Source organism: Enhydra lutris, unplaced genomic scaffold (assembly GCF_002288905.1).
Source record: "Enhydra lutris kenyoni isolate GAN:26980312 unplaced genomic scaffold, ASM228890v2 scaffoldscaffold57, whole genome shotgun sequence".
Lineage (NCBI taxonomy): Eukaryota > Metazoa > Chordata > Mammalia > Carnivora > Mustelidae > Enhydra > Enhydra lutris.
In genome coordinates, this window is record NW_019154141.1 from 9,180,836 (window position 1) to 9,197,961 (window position 17,126).

The 17,126-nt window shown below is 40.2% G+C and overlaps 1 protein-coding gene across 2 annotated transcripts in view; it reads right to left on the bottom strand.

Moving 5' to 3' along the window:
- Positions 1-11,225, bottom strand: part of LOC111158180 (tetratricopeptide repeat, ankyrin repeat and coiled-coil containing 2) — a 364,770-nt gene extending 353,545 nt beyond the window's left edge. For both annotated transcript variants that reach the window (XM_022520087.1, XM_022520086.1), the window contains exon 1: positions 11,076-11,225. The gene's annotated coding sequence lies outside the window, so the exon portion shown is untranslated. The remainder of the gene's footprint in view (positions 1-11,075) is intronic.
- Positions 11,226-17,126: the final 5,901 nt, after the last annotated feature.

A 17,126-nucleotide genomic window follows, 5' to 3' on the forward strand; every position in this document is an offset into this window, starting at 1 on the left:
AGCAAAGAACAGAATAGTAAAAATAATAATTTTTTAAAAGTTTCCTGAAATAAAGAAAGATTTTAAACTACATTTTTAAAGAGCGCAATGTGTACCTGAGAATATCAACTCAGAACAACCAAAATTATTTTACTACACTATTACTAAACATTAAGGAAAAAACAGGTGGGGGACTGGGGTCAGAAAGGGGGACATACAGAACTATAGACAGGAGTCCAGAAAATGAGAGATGAACGAGCAGCACTGGGTTTCCCAGGCTATAAAAGGGTTAAAGTGCAGAATGAGATTAGATCTAAAAATCTCAGGGTACATAAGGGTGGCAACACTGTGTAGGAAATGAAGAACCAGTTACTCATAAAGAAAGGAGAATCAGACTGGCATCAGACTTATCTATTGCACAAGCCTGAAAACGGTGGTGTATATGTTATATAGCAGGAAAAATAAGAGGGGGTGATGAGCCAAGAACACTATTTACCCAAGATAAGACAGGCATTTTCAGTCAAACAAGGATTCAGAAATTGTGCTACATCCACTGAGGAAATTACTCCAAATGCTTTTTTGGCATCCATTAAGCTAGTCATGGGTTTCTTTTCTTCCAGTCTCTACCACTCCCAGAGTTGCGGCTGGCAGTACAGAATGGCCAAATCCAAGAACATCATATACAACCAGCCCTAGAAAGCTTCAAGAAAATTAGATCCGGAACGCCTGGGTGGCTCAGTTGGTTGAGCAGCTGCCTTCAGCTCAGGTCATGATCCCAGCGTCCTGGGATCGAGTCCCACATCGGGCTCCTTGCTCATCAGGGAGCCTGCTTCTCCCGCTGCCTCTGCCTGCCACTCTGTCTGCCTGTGCTCGCTCTTGCTCCTCTCTCTCTGACAAAAAATTAAATAAAATCTAAAAAAAAAAAAAAAAGAAAAAGAAAGAAAATTAGATTCTAAGGAATGCATATTTTGCCAACAAGCACAAAAAAGGCCTGAAAAAGACTCAGGCCAATATTTCCAAACAATGAGCACCAGTACAGAGGTCACAAGGTGCTTGTTAAGCCCAGAGTAATCAAATACAAGATCTTAAAAGACGCCAACCCTAAGTTGGATAGGCTCACTCTTATCATCCATCCCAGTCTCAGGAAGTATACTCATTTCCACAGTGTCGAGGGTACCAGGCTTTAGTAACTAAATTCCAGGAGTCAGGCCAAAGTCTAAACTGAGGCCCAGGCCCCACAACGTCCCCCAAAGACTCTGGAAAAAAGGCTTCTATCAACTTTGAGGGTCAAAGAATTGTACAAAACTTAGACCACTGTCCACATAGGCAGGCGGCATCTCTCTGTTATTTTATATAAATACAATACAAAGTCTTCCAATTCATACCAAAAGAGAGAGGTAATTATATAGTTTTGATCTTGTAATTTTTTTATATAGTAAATTATGTTTATTCCTACCTGGAATAAACTCTGATGTACTATCTCTTAAATATACTACTAGTTTAATCTTGCTAATATTTTAGAATGTTTGCTTCTCTGAGGCGCCTGGGTGGCTCAGTTGGTTGAATGTCCAACTCTTGATTTCAGCTCAGGTGGTGATCTCAGGGTTGTGAGATCCAGCACTGCATTGGGCTCCATGCTCAGGAGGAGACTGCTGGAGATTTTCTCTCTCTCCCTTCCCCTGAGCCCCTCCCACACTCACACATGCTCTCTTGCAAAAATTAATTAATTAATTAATTAGTTAATTAAAAAAAAGAAAGTTTGCTTCTCTGGCCATGAGTAAGAGTGGACTAATGTTTATGATGGCCAAAAAGAAGAAAGAAAGAAAACAATCTTAATGTCCATCAGTTGGAGAACAACAGTATAAATTATGGTGTAATTTCCCTTGGAATGTTATTCAGCTTTTTAAAATTAGAGTTCCATTTACTAAACTGGAGAGATGCCATGATACATTCTTAAAAGAATAAAGCAAGTTACAAAAAACCTGTATGTGTGTGTATGTACGTGTAAGATTTTGAGTGAGAAAAAGATGTTGAAAAATACTCAGTGTTGATTAATGTTGGCTACTCCATGGAGGAAAACTGGAGAAGGGAGAGACCTGAGGGGAGAGGAAAATACTAACTTTTCCTTTATTCACTCTTATTTGTTTATTTTCGTGGTTGCAAGCAAAGTCTGACTTTTATAATTTTTTAATAAAGGTAGAATGGGGGGGAGAGAGAACAGTTACCTATTAAAAGTAATGACAATTAACATTAGTTGACAACCAGTAAATCACTAATTTTAATGCATCCAAAGACAAAATTAGAGTTAAATTATGTAAAGCAAGGAGAGGAATTATTATGAAATTAATTTATTTAAAAATACAAAACAATCCAATCTGGACCCAAAGTTGCATATAAGTAGTCTTTCTGAAGTGCATTAAGCAAAATGTCTTCAGGATGAACCAGTTTTTCTTTTATAACCAGCACAAACTTATCCACTCATGGATATTTTGACAACTACAAATAAAACTAAGAGAAAGTGAGTCAAAGAAAAATATTCAATGAATAACTGTATGCATGAAACACTGATTAGCAAAAATGGGCAAAATGTTACAGAAATAATGGAAACTCAAGAAAAAATGAGATTCTGAATACTTATACTAAAGAAACAGGGGTGATTTTTTCTAGATGTATTATTTTACACTGAAACTAGACAAGGCTTTTTTATTAAGTAAATCACAAAAGAAAAGCAACCACTTTAACTGATTATCACATACACAATTTTAAAAAAGAAAAATTACAAAAAGCTATCAACAGGTAGCATGGGTGATAGGGGATAAAGTTATCACAGAAAATTCCAGTTATTCACAAAAGTGAGAAATGTTTATTAAAAACTGACATTTACATGACCGAGTTGAAAAATGAACTGTCAAAGGGCTCACAGTCTCAAGAAATGGCATGGTGTGCTATTTTATAAAGAAGATTAAAAACTAATTTTTTTGTCGAGTTTGTGGTACTTAAAGGGAAATAGCCCCAAAAGGTATGCACACCAGAAGTCTGCCCAAGAGCATCTTATTTCTAAGACTGTTTTTAAATTTGCAGTTATTTAAGAACTCTCCTTCTCAGCTCTCATCAAATCTTTCATAAAAGAAAATTTCAGGATACAAAATAAATCAGTAGCTTAATTACCATGGTGTCTTTTAAATGCCTTGCAAGGCTGAAAAGGAGAGCAAGACAAGATAACAAGGAAAAGCTGGACTGACAGGCTAGTAGAAAACTGTGCAGAGGAGTTGGGTGAAGCATGCATCAAAAAAGAGAAATCCAGGATGATTTCCAAAGCCTAATAAAAATTGCCATTCCTTGTCCTAAGGATTTTCACTGATATTATTTCACTTTGCCATCATCGAAAACCTGCAAGATAGATTTTAGCCCCTTGTATATTTATTAAGTGACAGAGCAATAATTCGAACCTGTTTTCGTGATTCAAAAATTCACAAATTCGTGTTCTTTCTACTATAAAATGGGTCTCATGGTTGTAGAATTCCAAAAGCTTCTCACAACTGAACAAGAGTATTGTCATTCTATCATAATGAAATGTGTGGGGAGCCTGGGCAGCTCAGTCAGTTAAGCATCTGACTCTTGATTTCCGCTCGGTCGTGATCTCAAGGTCATGAGATACATCACCACCTCAGGATCCACAGGAAGCATGGAACCTGCTTAAGAGTCTCTCTCTCCCTCTGTCACTCTCCCCTCTAAAAAAAAATAAATAAATAAAGTAAAGTAAAGGGGGCGCCTGGGTGGCTCAGTGGGTTAAAGCCTCTGCCTTCGGCTCAGGTCATGATTCCAGGGTCCTAGGATCGAGCCCCGCATTGGGCTCTCTGCTCAGCGGGGAGCCTGCTTCCCTTCCTCTCTCTCTGCCTGCCTCTCTGCCTACTTGTGATCTCTGTCAAATAAATAAATGAAATCTCTAAAAAAAAAAAAAAAAAGTAAAGGAATGTCTGATAACTTCCAAAGGAAGTCTTTCTTCCTCTTCAAAACCCTAAAAAGAGCGAGCTAAGATTCTCTGATGCTAGAACAGGGTTTGGGTATGTAGTAAATCTTTATTCCACATGTCTAATAAAACTAATTACTTTCATTCACCCTAATTCCCAATCCAAAGGAACCCAACAGAATCCCTTGGAATTGGAACAAAAACGGAATTCTAGAGTAACAACACATACCCATCAAGCTTCTATAACCTGACTAGCTTTGCCCTACCAAATTTCAGCAACTAGAACTAGAAATTGTGGGACCCCACAACCCAAGATTACAAAGGGCTAAGAAAAGACTTCCTTCATTTAGACAGAGGGAATTTACTGAGTTCTGAGGCAGACTCTCCATGACCAAAATGACTAAAATCTCCATGACTAAAATGACTAAAATCACATTATCTACATACCTAGTCCCATTTCCAAGTTTAATAACTAACTAATCTACTTATAAGGCTAGATCTATAGGTGGGTTTTCATAGCAATAAAAAACTGTTGCCATATTTCTTCATGTTATCAAACTCTATAATCCGTCGTCATCTGATATAATCGGATATGATAGTGCAAGTACAGTATTACGAACAAGGAAATAAAGCAGGGCTTCCTAGTCCAAAGATACCTGTTTCAAGTAAATAAGTTTTCCATTATTACTGCTTATATATATTGCTTTGTGAATTTTAGGTCTGCAATACTTTCTTTTTTTTTTTTTTTTTTTAAGATTTTGTTTATTTGACAGACAGAGATCACAAGTAGGCAGAGAGGCAGACAGAGAGGAAGGGAAGCAGGCTCCCTGCTGAGCAGAGAGCCTGATATGGGGCTCGATCCCAGGACCCTGGAATCATGACCCGAGGCGAAGGCAGAGGCTTTAACCCACTGAGCCACCCAGGCGCCCCTGCAATACTTTCGATATTTATAAAAAGGAATGTTTGAATCACTGTTTTCCTTTAATTTCTTTTGTTTTTTTTTTTTTTTTAAGATTTTATTTATCTATTTTTGTGAGAGAAAGAGAGAGAGCGCAAGCATGCCTGCATAAGCTGGGCACAGGGGCAGAGGGAGAAGCAGACTCACCACTGAGCAGGAAACCTAATGAGAGACTCCATCCCCAGGACCCTGAGATCGTGACCTGAGCCAAAGGCAAATGCTTAACCATCTGAGTCACCCAGGTGCCCACTGTTTTCCTTTTCATGATACCTTTGCCACCTAATGAAAACAGTAAAACTTATCAACATTGACCAGTAAAACTTTAGGGAAGTGACAAACTTTGATACATGGGATTTTTTTACTTATATTTTTCCCAGAATAGAATGAATATTTGGACACAGAATTCTGAATTACACTATTAGTTTTGATTTAAGGAAGAATATGAAATGCCCATCTTCAACTGAAAGACTACAGTAGTAAAACTAATTATACATAGTACACAGTCACCAAATATTTAAGTGTATGATTTAATGCATTAATATACTGCATAAAAATCCCCCAATTTTTCCAATATAACTAATCTAACTCAACTCATATACCTTTAAACACAAGATATCTGTATAACAAACTAATACAAAAAAATCAAGGGTTTTCTTTTTTTTTAATGTAACGACAATCTTTTTTTTAAATATATATATATTTTTTTTAGATTTTATTTATTTATTTGACAGACAGAGATCACAAGCAGGCAGAGAGGCAGGCAGAGAGACAGGAGGAAGCAGGCTCCCCGCTGAGCAGAGAGCCCGATGCGGGACTCGATCCCAGGACTCCGAGATCACGACCCGAGCCGAAGGCAGCGGCTTAACCCACTGAGCCACCCAGGCGCCCCACGACAATCTTTTTTAACATAAAATATGCAAAAGAGAGACTGAGACTTGGGCAAACAAAGAAAAATATTCTCATATGCTGTGCTCCAAAACTCTTAGGTGGGATACCTCATCTAAGAAAAAGAATATACTTTGTCAGAAACTTCTTCAGAGTTAGACACAATATGGCTGTCACATGGAGACTGTCAGATCAATCCCTACTAAGGCAAAGTAGCCAATCTTTTCTCAATAGATAGAAGCAATTATGCCCTGCAAGAGCCTTCAACAGACATACCTGACATTCAATGACCATTTATATAATAACCTAAGACCTGGAAACTTTATCTGTAAAGGTCTAGATAGTAAATATTTAGGTTTTGTGTATTCTTGGGTCTCTATAGAAACTACCTAACTCTGTGGCTGTACACAAAGAACTGCCGTTATAACCAATACGTAAATGAATGAGCATGGCCATATGCCAATAAAACTTTCTTCATGGCCAGTGAATTTGAATTTCCTATAATTTTCACATATCACAATGCATTATTCTTTTTTTGATATCTTTTCAATCATTTAAAAATATAAAAAACAATTTTAGCTTGCAGGTCATACAAAAACAGACATTGGGCTACATTTGGCCCATGTACTGTAGCCTGCCAACCTCTGTAATAGACAATGAAAAAAATTCAGCTAAACATCACACAGGGAAACTTCTAATCTTCCTCTCCCCAACCCAGGAAATAAAAAAGAAATAAAAATTAGTTTATCTTTAGAGTCTGTTTTCACTATAGTCCAGGAGTTACTCTGAATAATATTCTAGATGGGTGGGTGTATGTATATATATTTCTCTACACCTATCTCCTGATGCCTAGAACTTTGAAGAATGTAACAGTGAGTCTAAAGAGGAGGCAAAGATCAGACCATCACGAAGGACTGTACATGGTTTGGGAAGGAGTTTCGGTTTTATACATTAAGTGAAGAGGTGCTACAATAAGATTCTGAAGAAAAGAATGACATAATCAGATGACCATGTTAGATGGGGGCGCCTGGGTGGCTCAGTTGTTAAGTATTTGCCTTCGGCTTGGATCATGATCCCAGGGTCCTGGGATGGAGCCCCACACAGGGCTCCATGTCAGCCGGAAGACGGCTTCTCACACTCCCTCCGCTCTTCCCCCCTGGTCATGCTCTGTCTTTCACTCAAATTAAAAAAAAAAAAAAAAAAAAAAAAAAAATCAACTATCCTAATATTCCCTCTTTGGAACTAGTACTGGCTTAGTATATGTTAGTCCCCTGCTAATCCACCCACAGTCCAGAAGCAGATGAACCTCGTTCTGATGTATAGTCAGAAGGTCAATAGTGACACAAGGCTACATCACATCGCCTACACCATTCACTTCATTTCATCTCATCACATAGGCATTTTATCATCTTGGGTCATCACAAGAAGAGTGAATTCAATACAGTAAGATAATTAGAGAGGAGAGAACACATTCTCATAACTTTATTATAATATACTGTTATAATTGTTCTATCTTACTATTGTTAATCTCTTAATATGCATAATTTATAAATTATACTTTATTGTGTGTATGTACTCCTAGAAAAAAACTATATATAGGGTTCAGTATTATCCATGGTTTCAGGCATCCACTGAGGGTCTTGCAATGTATCCTCCACAGGTAAGAGGAGATTATTACACTTCCTTCCAGGCTTACTTTCTTCTCCATTCAAAATAATGCACGCAAAATCTTTCAAAAAATGTGAAAAGAGTGAAGGCATTTATGGGGAAGTATGGGGGAAAGCTAGAGAGCCAGCATGGGACAATCCAAAAATCAAACATGGAAGAGGGAAATCATCGCATGTTTAACAACTTTAGTAAAACTTTACGATAAAGATGCAAACATCAAATTGTTTCATAAATGAAGTATGCTAAAAGGAACTACCAACCAATCCAAAATACAGAGCATGATCTAAGTCTATGACAATTTACTAAATATACTAGAGTACATAAATGTACATCCTAAATAAAATTTAACCATAATCAGTATATTATCTTGAATTCCCTTATCAACAAACATACATAAAAATGAAGAAATGTTTGATTACATGAGGTATATGATTTATATATAGAATGGCAGAAAGTTTGGCTTACAGAAGAAAATAATTGTTACATGTATAAGAGGTGATTTGATTTAATCTTTTTTCTTTTTTCTTCTTTTTATTAGGGAGTGGGGGAGGGGGAGAAGGAAAGAGAAAATCTTAAGCAGGCTCCACACCCAGCACATGAGCCCAACACAGGGCTCAATCTCACAACCCTGAGATCATGAACTGAACCGAAATCAAGTTGGATGCTTAATTGACTGAGCCACCCAGGTGCCCCCACTATTCTTTATACTTTACACATTTTTTATAAATATGATTTCATATGTAATATATACGAATGTGTAAGTGTGACAAAAATCTGAGCCACCAGTTATTGATGGAAGCGGTAAAATATACACATTCATCCAATCCATATTTGTTACTTTTTTAAATAAAATAAATCATAAAAATATGAATAGGTAGGAAAATAGATAATTTCTCCTCAACTTTCATTGAGAAAGTTAGCAGGAAAGATTTACTGGTGCTTTTAAAGAGAGAATGTATAGATCTCTGTGTGTGTGGTGAACTAACTATCTCTTTAAAAGCAACAGTAAACCTTTACAGCAAACTGTGTATATACACACACACACACACACACACACACACACACACACACACCCCAAACCACTTGAAAGTAACTATCTTTAAAGTCCCCCCAAAACCAACCTCCATCACAATATCTCCTTAACTACATAAAAAGAACTGACATTCCTCTACTCAAAATTTCAGAGATAAATTACAAAGATAAATCCCATAAGAGAAATGTTCTTACCAAAAATAACTGTATTTTTGGTATATTTGTAGGTTTAACATTTATGTGTCTTACTGAAACTCAACTCTTCCACTTGCCAGGTAAATCTGTTTCTTGACTGTCCTATGCAAGTTATTGAACATCTCTGTGTTTCAGTTTCTCATCAGTAAGATGTAAATAGCATTACACCCTTCATAGGGATTGAAATTGATTAAAACATGTATAACGGGAATGGCACAGAATAAGAGCCATAAAAGGGTGAGTTATTACAACTAGTACTTCTACTAGTAACAGTACTCCCATCTTTCCAAAAATATTAAAAACATTCTGTGCAATTTGAATTACTGACTAAAACTGGATACTATTAAAAACAGACATTAAATCTGAAGCCTGATTAACAGTAAGTTAGAAGCCCTGCAACTCTGAAAAGAATAGATTATTAATAGAACCACATAACAACCCTGTCAAGAACAATCTGAGAGCGGTTTTCCCAAGTGCAACTATCAATTTCTTCCCTTACACAAGGGGGCAGTGATAACAAGAAAAGAATGGGGCTCTGCAACACCTCTTTCTACAGACAGTAGGGGGTGGCAGTACATATGGCTTACAGTCAGAACAAAACAGGAAGACCCAACAGAACTGCTCTTTATTCTCCTCTGCCCTCTCCTCTCGGCTTTAGCCCCAACATAGACTCAAGGTGAGGGACGTATCTATAGAAAACGCTAAAACCCATTATTAATCACCAAGTAAAATCCAGTTTTCTCTTTGAAGCAAATGATCCCTCAGTGTCTGAATGTGGATGCAGGAGGAAGCCAATCAGTATGAATTTTCATATTATCTAGCAAATTACTTACTGCTATTATAAAAACAACATTCTTCAGGCAAGTAATTCAATTTCTCTATACAATAATCACAACACAAACCACTAAATTCTGTCATTAACTACATCCTAATGAACGCATCCAGATTATTTCTGCTCGTTTCATACCATATAGACACTCATTGAACGTACATATGTAAGTTATATTACATAGCTCATTCAACTATCTTTTGTTACTTCTGAAATTCCAGCTATTTTCTGACAATCCTCTCAAACCACAGATGTCCTTCTTAAATGGAAGTCACAATGTTTTGCAGCATGTGGGTAATTTCATACATAAAGACAAACAGAGATGGAGAGAGAATACTATTTTATTCTTGTGCTCACATTCCTAAGATGATGTACCTGGGAAACGCTGTAAGAAGTGCTCCACTGACAGTATCCATGTTGCTGCTTTCTATGCTACATTTACTGTATTCAATTTTTTCCCCTATTTTGCCACCCCAACACGAAGAACATGCAAGAATATATCAGTACTGTCATTCACTGTAATTAACCACTGCAATAGCTTTTGGCTCCAACCCCTCAAAATGCCTGAAAATTTATCCCTTTTGTTCACCATATTGTTTTGTTTTCTTCATTCCAGATATTTTCACCTGTGTGAAAATGAAGACAGCAGCACATAGGGAAAAAAAATCCCTTTGCCTAATGATCTTGAACTCAGAATTATGATCAAGATGTGGCGTTTTTTTGTTTATTATGTTTCTTTTCCTGGAGAGGAGGAGAGAACAGCGTGAAAGACACCCAAAACACCAAATCTTCCTAATGTTAATGATCATTGTTTATGTTTTGTGAAACCCATTTTAAACATTCCACAACTGAAATAAAAGCCAGGATACAGTTCTATCAGTGCTCTCTACAAGATGACAGCAAAACCTAGAATTATTTTAGCCTTATTTTTTCTTTCCCATCTCACAACCAGACACAATATGCTTTTTTTCTTTCACGTGGGTACGTACTATCTCTATCTCAAAAAATAGCATATCATAGCTTCTCTCGATTTCCTGTGATAAAATATCTAGCCATGAGCCTTATTAATCTTTTCTTAGACTACATATCCTTTCCCAGAGGAATTGTTAATATCGCTCACAACACTTCTACCATCAATTTCGATGCCACACAGGCCAACCCACCCTGCGCCTTACCTGGCACATTTCACAACTACTTTTTTATGCTGCATTCTGGGGGCACATTTTGCAACTCGTTCTGCACCACACTGCCTGCCACGTTTAGCAATCTGCCTCGCATCTCATTCTGGGTCCCCGTCATCTAGAGACTCTCTCGGTACCAAATTCCATGACACCTTCGGTGACACCGAATGACCGTCCCTGGCCCCATCTGAAGCCACCCTGAGTGCCACATTTGGAGCCAACCTTCCCCACACCTTGGACACCGGAGGCACTTCGCTCGCAGCCCGTTTCGCTGCTTCCCTGCTCGCCCCCGCCCCTCTCCCTGGAGCCGAGACACTGGAGGCGAACGCCCCTGTCACTGAGGCGACCCCTCCTTCCGCCGCTCCCCGGGTCTCTTACCTGCCGCTCTCAGGGGCTCGCTGCACCTGGGGGTCAAGCCCCAGCCCCCAGGATCCCCAGTGAGGACCGCGCCGCCCACCGGCGCCGCCCGCGATTCCCAGAGCACCTCGCTGCGCTCCGACGTCCGCTGTGGGTCTGCGCCCCGGAAAGGCGCGGCGGGGCCTCGCGGCGGGCAAGCGCAGCCCGCGGCGGTCCTCTTGTCAGCGGCGGCGCGGGTGCAGGCTCTCGCCCCTCAGCGCGGCGGCGGCGGCGGCGGCGGCGGCGGCAGCTGCGGCGGGCGCCTTGCTCCGCCTCGCGCGCGGCACAGCCGGGAGGTGAGCGCGAGGGGGATGGGAACGGGGGCGGGGCCGCCCGGAGGAGGCGCGGAGGGCGGCGGCGGGAGGGCAGCGCCGGCAGCCCCGAGCCCGGCGCTCGGAGTGCTCACAGCTTCCTCCGCCCGGCGGGCGGCTCGCGTGAGGCGGCTGTGCCAGCGGGCCCCGCCGGAACAGCGCGCCCAGCAACCCGCGCCCAGCCGGCCGCTCGCTAGCGCCGCCGCCGCGCCGGGGGCGTCGCACCCTCTCAGGCCGCCCGCAGCCCCGCCCCCTCCGGGCCGGGGTTGGGAGGAGCGCGAGCGCGGAGGGAGAGCGCGTGCGTGGGGGCGCGTGCGTGGTGGAGCGCGCGCGCCCCCGCCCCCTCCACAGTTTGGGGGTGGGGAGTGGCTGGGAGAGAGAGCGAAGACCGAACCCTTCCCTTCTTGGAGAGGTTGGGCCCTGACTCTGCAGCTCTGTGAGGTCTGGGCATTTCTCGTTTCCTCAGGGGGCTCTGACTGGTGGGGTCGAGGGGTTTGGTGCGGAATAGGGGTGGAAGCTCAGTAGCAGACAAGGCCCTAAATAGTTCGGCTCCGCCCCCTGAGGGGTGATGTCACTCTCGAGGTGCTGCTGCTGTCACGTGCGCCCACTTCTGGGCCTGTCCTCCTGCTTTAATGGGCAGAACGTTCCTCTAGATTTCCCCCCACTTCAGTCACCTTACGTACGCATCACTCACAGAATCATCAGACCCTACATACGTCGGTTATCCTTTGCCTGATGCTCAACTGTAATATGTAAACTGCTCCAAATGCCACAGTTGGCTGTGGTGGGAATCAGAATGAGGTGCAAAACCAGCCATGGGTGGGGAGGTGGGTGGGGAGGGAGGAGAGAGAAGGGAGACTATTATCTAGAATAGTTGCCGAAAATTCACCAACCACAGCTTGAGAACCAGAGGTGAAGTTGTGACGCTGTTTCTGTCGCTGCCAGGTGGGACAGAAGTAATGTGGTTTTAAGAGCTAGTGGGCAAGGCACGGAAAGCCACCGCATTAAAGCCTCCTCCGAGGTCTGACTTCCCCATTACCCCCCACCTAGAGCTTCTTCCCCTTTTCCTTTCCCTTGCATCATAAAACACCAAGCCAACTGTGGAAGATATCTGGACATAAATTTTTTCGTGTGCTGTGAGATGATGCAAAGCAATCACTATTACATACTCTTCCTGGCTAATCTTACTGTTCATAAACTGAGACGACCTTTCCTGGTCATCTGTTTCCTAATGAGACGACATGATTGGAAATAGATGTCCCCGAACTACCTCAGTCAAGGAACGTGTGTCCGTGGTGTTCCCAAGATAATTTTGTTTGTTTGTTAACAGTTCTTTGAACCTACTTCATCCAGGAGCCTCTTTGGCTTTTTAAGAATTAGTATTAACTTCAGAATAATAGAAGAGATGGAATACGACGCCATTTTCAACAGCTATTTTCTATAATGAATGCTTGAAAAGTTGGAGCAGCTTTGAATACTATAGCTAAAATGGCAAGGCGAAGGACTGATATATGGAATCTTTTGGTGATAACTCCAAAAACTTAGATTAACTCTAACTATTACCTATCTACAGTGATAGTCGCATGATAGTGATTATTTATGGGGTATTTGACAGTGCAGTTGGGAGCCTTCTGGGTTGCTGGAAATGTTCAATATCTTGATCTAGCTAATGACTACAAGGGTTAATACATATGCAAAAAGGTTTATTCATACACGCAAAGAGGCACTACAACATCGTCATGATTGGAGTCTGGAAACCTGGGTTTAAATCTCAGTGTCACACATGACTTACCAGCTATGTGACCTTAAGCAAGTCTCTGAGCCTTCTTTTCTTCATCTGTCTAATGTGGATGATGATACCTCACAGGGTAATTGTAAAAATTAAATGAAATTATCTTTGAAAAATAGTTAGCCCAGAGCCTGGTATATAGTAAGTGCTCAGGAAGCAGTAGCTATTGTTATCTTATTCTTTTTGCACTCAGATTTGCCCTATTCAGTTCTCCTTTGGGTTTTTTATTTGTTTGTTTATTTTAAAGATTACTTTGTATCTCAACCTTTGTGAGTTTCAGTGAGGCTAATAACATTCCTTCCCACAAGAAATAACAAAAGGCAGTCAGGGGTGTAATGTGTTAGTTTTCAAACTAGTTCAGGTGGCAGTACTTAGAAATTATTGTGTTCATTGAGGAACACCATGAAATATTGATAGATTTAATTCTGCCATATGGACATGACAATTTTACCAGCACTAAATCTGGCTATATGATGTTTATACAGATCTCTCACATATTTTTAAAAATGTAGTTTTAAGAAATAATAGGTCCATGTTTTTCCTTTAAAATTTGTTTGCAACTTTTCACAAAGTAGAAAGTACCAAAAGTTTAATAACAATTCACAAAATGAAAGCCTTGAAGTCCATTTTTCCTGGAAATTAGAAAAACACTATAATTGTTCAGTTTTAGCAGCAAATCTCTTTTTATTGGATTTTCCCACAGTAAGCTCTAATAGCTGTGACCCACAGGGTCTCTTGCTCTGATGAAGTGAGTAACTCTGACTCACTGTCCTCATCATACTCCCAAAGATCAGTCTCCATTTCTTTTGGCTGACCTTTCCCAGATACCATGCTCACACTGAGTACCCACTGAATGAACTCACTGCCTTGCTGTTTTGATCATCCAGCATGATTATATTCAGCCCATTCCCTTCCACATAATACTGCTGTTAAGTCTTGCAATTTGCTGCCACACTCTAACTTTGTGAAGGAAACTCTCTGTCCTTGACAGAGGTAAGGGTGGGGTATAGTAGGGATGGTGAGCAACATTATAGAGAGAAGTCACCCTTGTGCTCAGCTCTTCTCCCTGATTTGCTTTTCTGTCAAAGATATCTGAAATCCTGAGAATGCTAATTTTTTTAACCTACTAAAAATCCCTTCTAGTCAAAATGATCATTTAGTCCATAACTTAAATTTGGAAACATAACGTATGCCGTTAAGAGGAATATGCAAATTTGCATAAATTAACCCAACCTTACCTTATACCTACCAACTTATCAGTGCCATCTATACCAGTCAAAATGTCCTGTCTTGATCTGTCAACTCTGCACACTCATACTCCCCCCTGCACATGTCTTCCCCGGCACCTCTAAGTCTCTTAAGCAAACCATCAGGCTCACCTTGCCTACCCTTTTTTTCAATTCTCTCCCTATTGAATAAAGAATAATGCCATCCAGCATTCATTGTTTGCCTAGTGGCTGCAAATACTTTACTAAATGCCTTATATATACTATCACATTTAATTCTCACAATATCCCATCAATATTGTCTCAGGTTTCTAAATTGGTGGGGGAGGGGGGGGGCTTTGAGAGGTTAAATGACCAGTCAAGATCACAGTGTAAACCCAAACAAACTTTATCCTCTATCAGTTATCCTCAAGATAATGGTCTATGAAATATAAATGAGAACACAGAATACATCATTTGAAAAATGTGAGCCATATGACACAATGAAAGTCTCTCTCAAAAGTTGATGTAAGAGATATTTTTCTCATTGATTGTTTTTCATAATCTCATTTCTTTTTAACTGCAATTAATAATTCTAAACTCAATAGCTTAAACATTTTCCCCACCAACTCCCACCTCGGTCTTTTGATGAATATTTAATAATTTTAAGACTAACACATAATAGCATTTCCAGATAGAGGAGCTATTACTTTTTTTTTTTTTTTAAGATTTTATTTATTTATTTGACAGACAGAGAACACAAGTAGGCAGAGTGGCAGGAAGAGAGAGAGAGGAGGAAGCAGGCTCCCCACTGAGCAGAGAGCCTGATGCGGGGCTCCATCCCAGGACCCTGAGATCATGACCTGAGCTGAAGACAGAGGCTTTAACCCACTGAGCCACCCAGGCGCCCCGAGGAGCTATTACTTAAAAGAAGTTTCTGGTAAATCACTTTTTTTTTTTTTTTTTGGAAAGTGAAAATGTCATGTACAATATGAAGAAGCAAAACTCCATATATTTTTAATTGACATTTATAAATGCTTGACAAGTGTTTGTGCCTACTGAATGCTTATAACTATAGTAAGTACCACAGTGCATATTTAACAGTTTGAGGGATGTCTTGCTTACTATAGGAAACAAAGTACTTTAAACACTTAAATATTAATACAGCATATTATAGAATTAAGTGTTAAGACATGAATAAAATAGCAGGTTCTGTGATAATTCATAAAAGGAAGAGAGGTAAGTTTGACTGGAATGGTATGGGACTGCTACTTGAGGAAAGTAGAATAGGAAAAAATACAGATGGAAAGAAGGAAGAACTATTCCAGGGAGGGCCCTAGAGAATCAATAAAAGTTTAAAGCAAAGAATAAGCATAACTTTTTTCTTTTTTTAGATTTTATTTATTTATTTGACAGAGACACAGCAAGAGAGGGAAAACAAGCAGGGGGAGTGGGAGAGGGAGAAGCAGTCTTCCCATAGAGCAGGGAGCCTGACACAGGGCTCGATCCCAGGACCCTGGGATCATGACCAGAGCAGAAGGCAGATGCTTAACAACTGAGCCACCCAGGCTCCCCTAGCATAAAAACTCTTAAGTCAAAGAATAAGTCCCTTTTGGAGGTGAGTTGCCTCCTTAACAAAGACAAGCCTTGGTGTTAACTACAAATAGGGTACAAATCTAAAAAACAGACCAATGAGCAATTAAGTGTGGATGAATAGAAGACTACTTACTAATCAAGAGATAAAACATCTGGTAACATTTGATTGGTAAGAGGATGGGAAAAAGGGCCAGGACCAAACTGCAGAGGGTGGTGCCCAGGAAAGGAAGACACCATGAAGTCTCTGAGCAGAAGAATGACAAGAAGACAATGTTTAAAACTTTCTCTAGTAGGGTGGATTTCAGCATGGAAGGACAAATGATAAGGACACGGTTAAGAAGATACTAGTATTTTATGAGCTAAAGAAGGTGACAGCTGATAGTCAAGAATTATGGCAGTGGGAAAAGAAAGGGATAGTTCCAACAGCCATTGCATGGGAAGAATTAATAGAACTTTCTGAATAACTGCAAAGGGTAAAGAAGAGTGAGAAATCAAAATAAAGCAAGGTGACAAGACTCTAAAAGACCGTGGTACCTATGACAGAAGCAGGGGAGTCAGCAGGATTGGTTTGAAAGAGAAGACAGAAAGGGATGGTGTTAGCATATTTTGTGTTTGTAGTAGTTTTTTATTGCTTTTGAATTACAAATCAGTTAATCTGATAGAACCAATGGATCCTCCCTTTTAGGAAAAAAAGATCATTCATATTTGTACAGGTTACACATTTTGTAATGGATACCCTTGGAATTAACTGCCAGAAAGCTCTTGACACAGGCAAGCTTGGCCCATCAGAGCCCCGTCTGGAATTTTTGTGCTTTATATCCAGAAGTTCAAATCAGTCTCACCATAGTAGCTGAAACTATGGATGCTGTTAACTGATCTGTTTCCTAATGTGAGCCTGAGGAAGAGAAAATGCTTAAATGCAGAATGAGAGGAGAGAGGAAAACAGAAAGAGTCTCATAGAGAAAAACATAGATCAGAAGTTAGGGAACCTACCTTAATGGCATTTGAGTCCATGGATTTATCCCATTTCTATCCTTGGATTCTGCATTAATAAATATTAAATTGAGATGATTCTCCAGTATTGCATGGGTTTTAATGAACCTGCTATATGCCCTCACTCAAAGCACCTAAG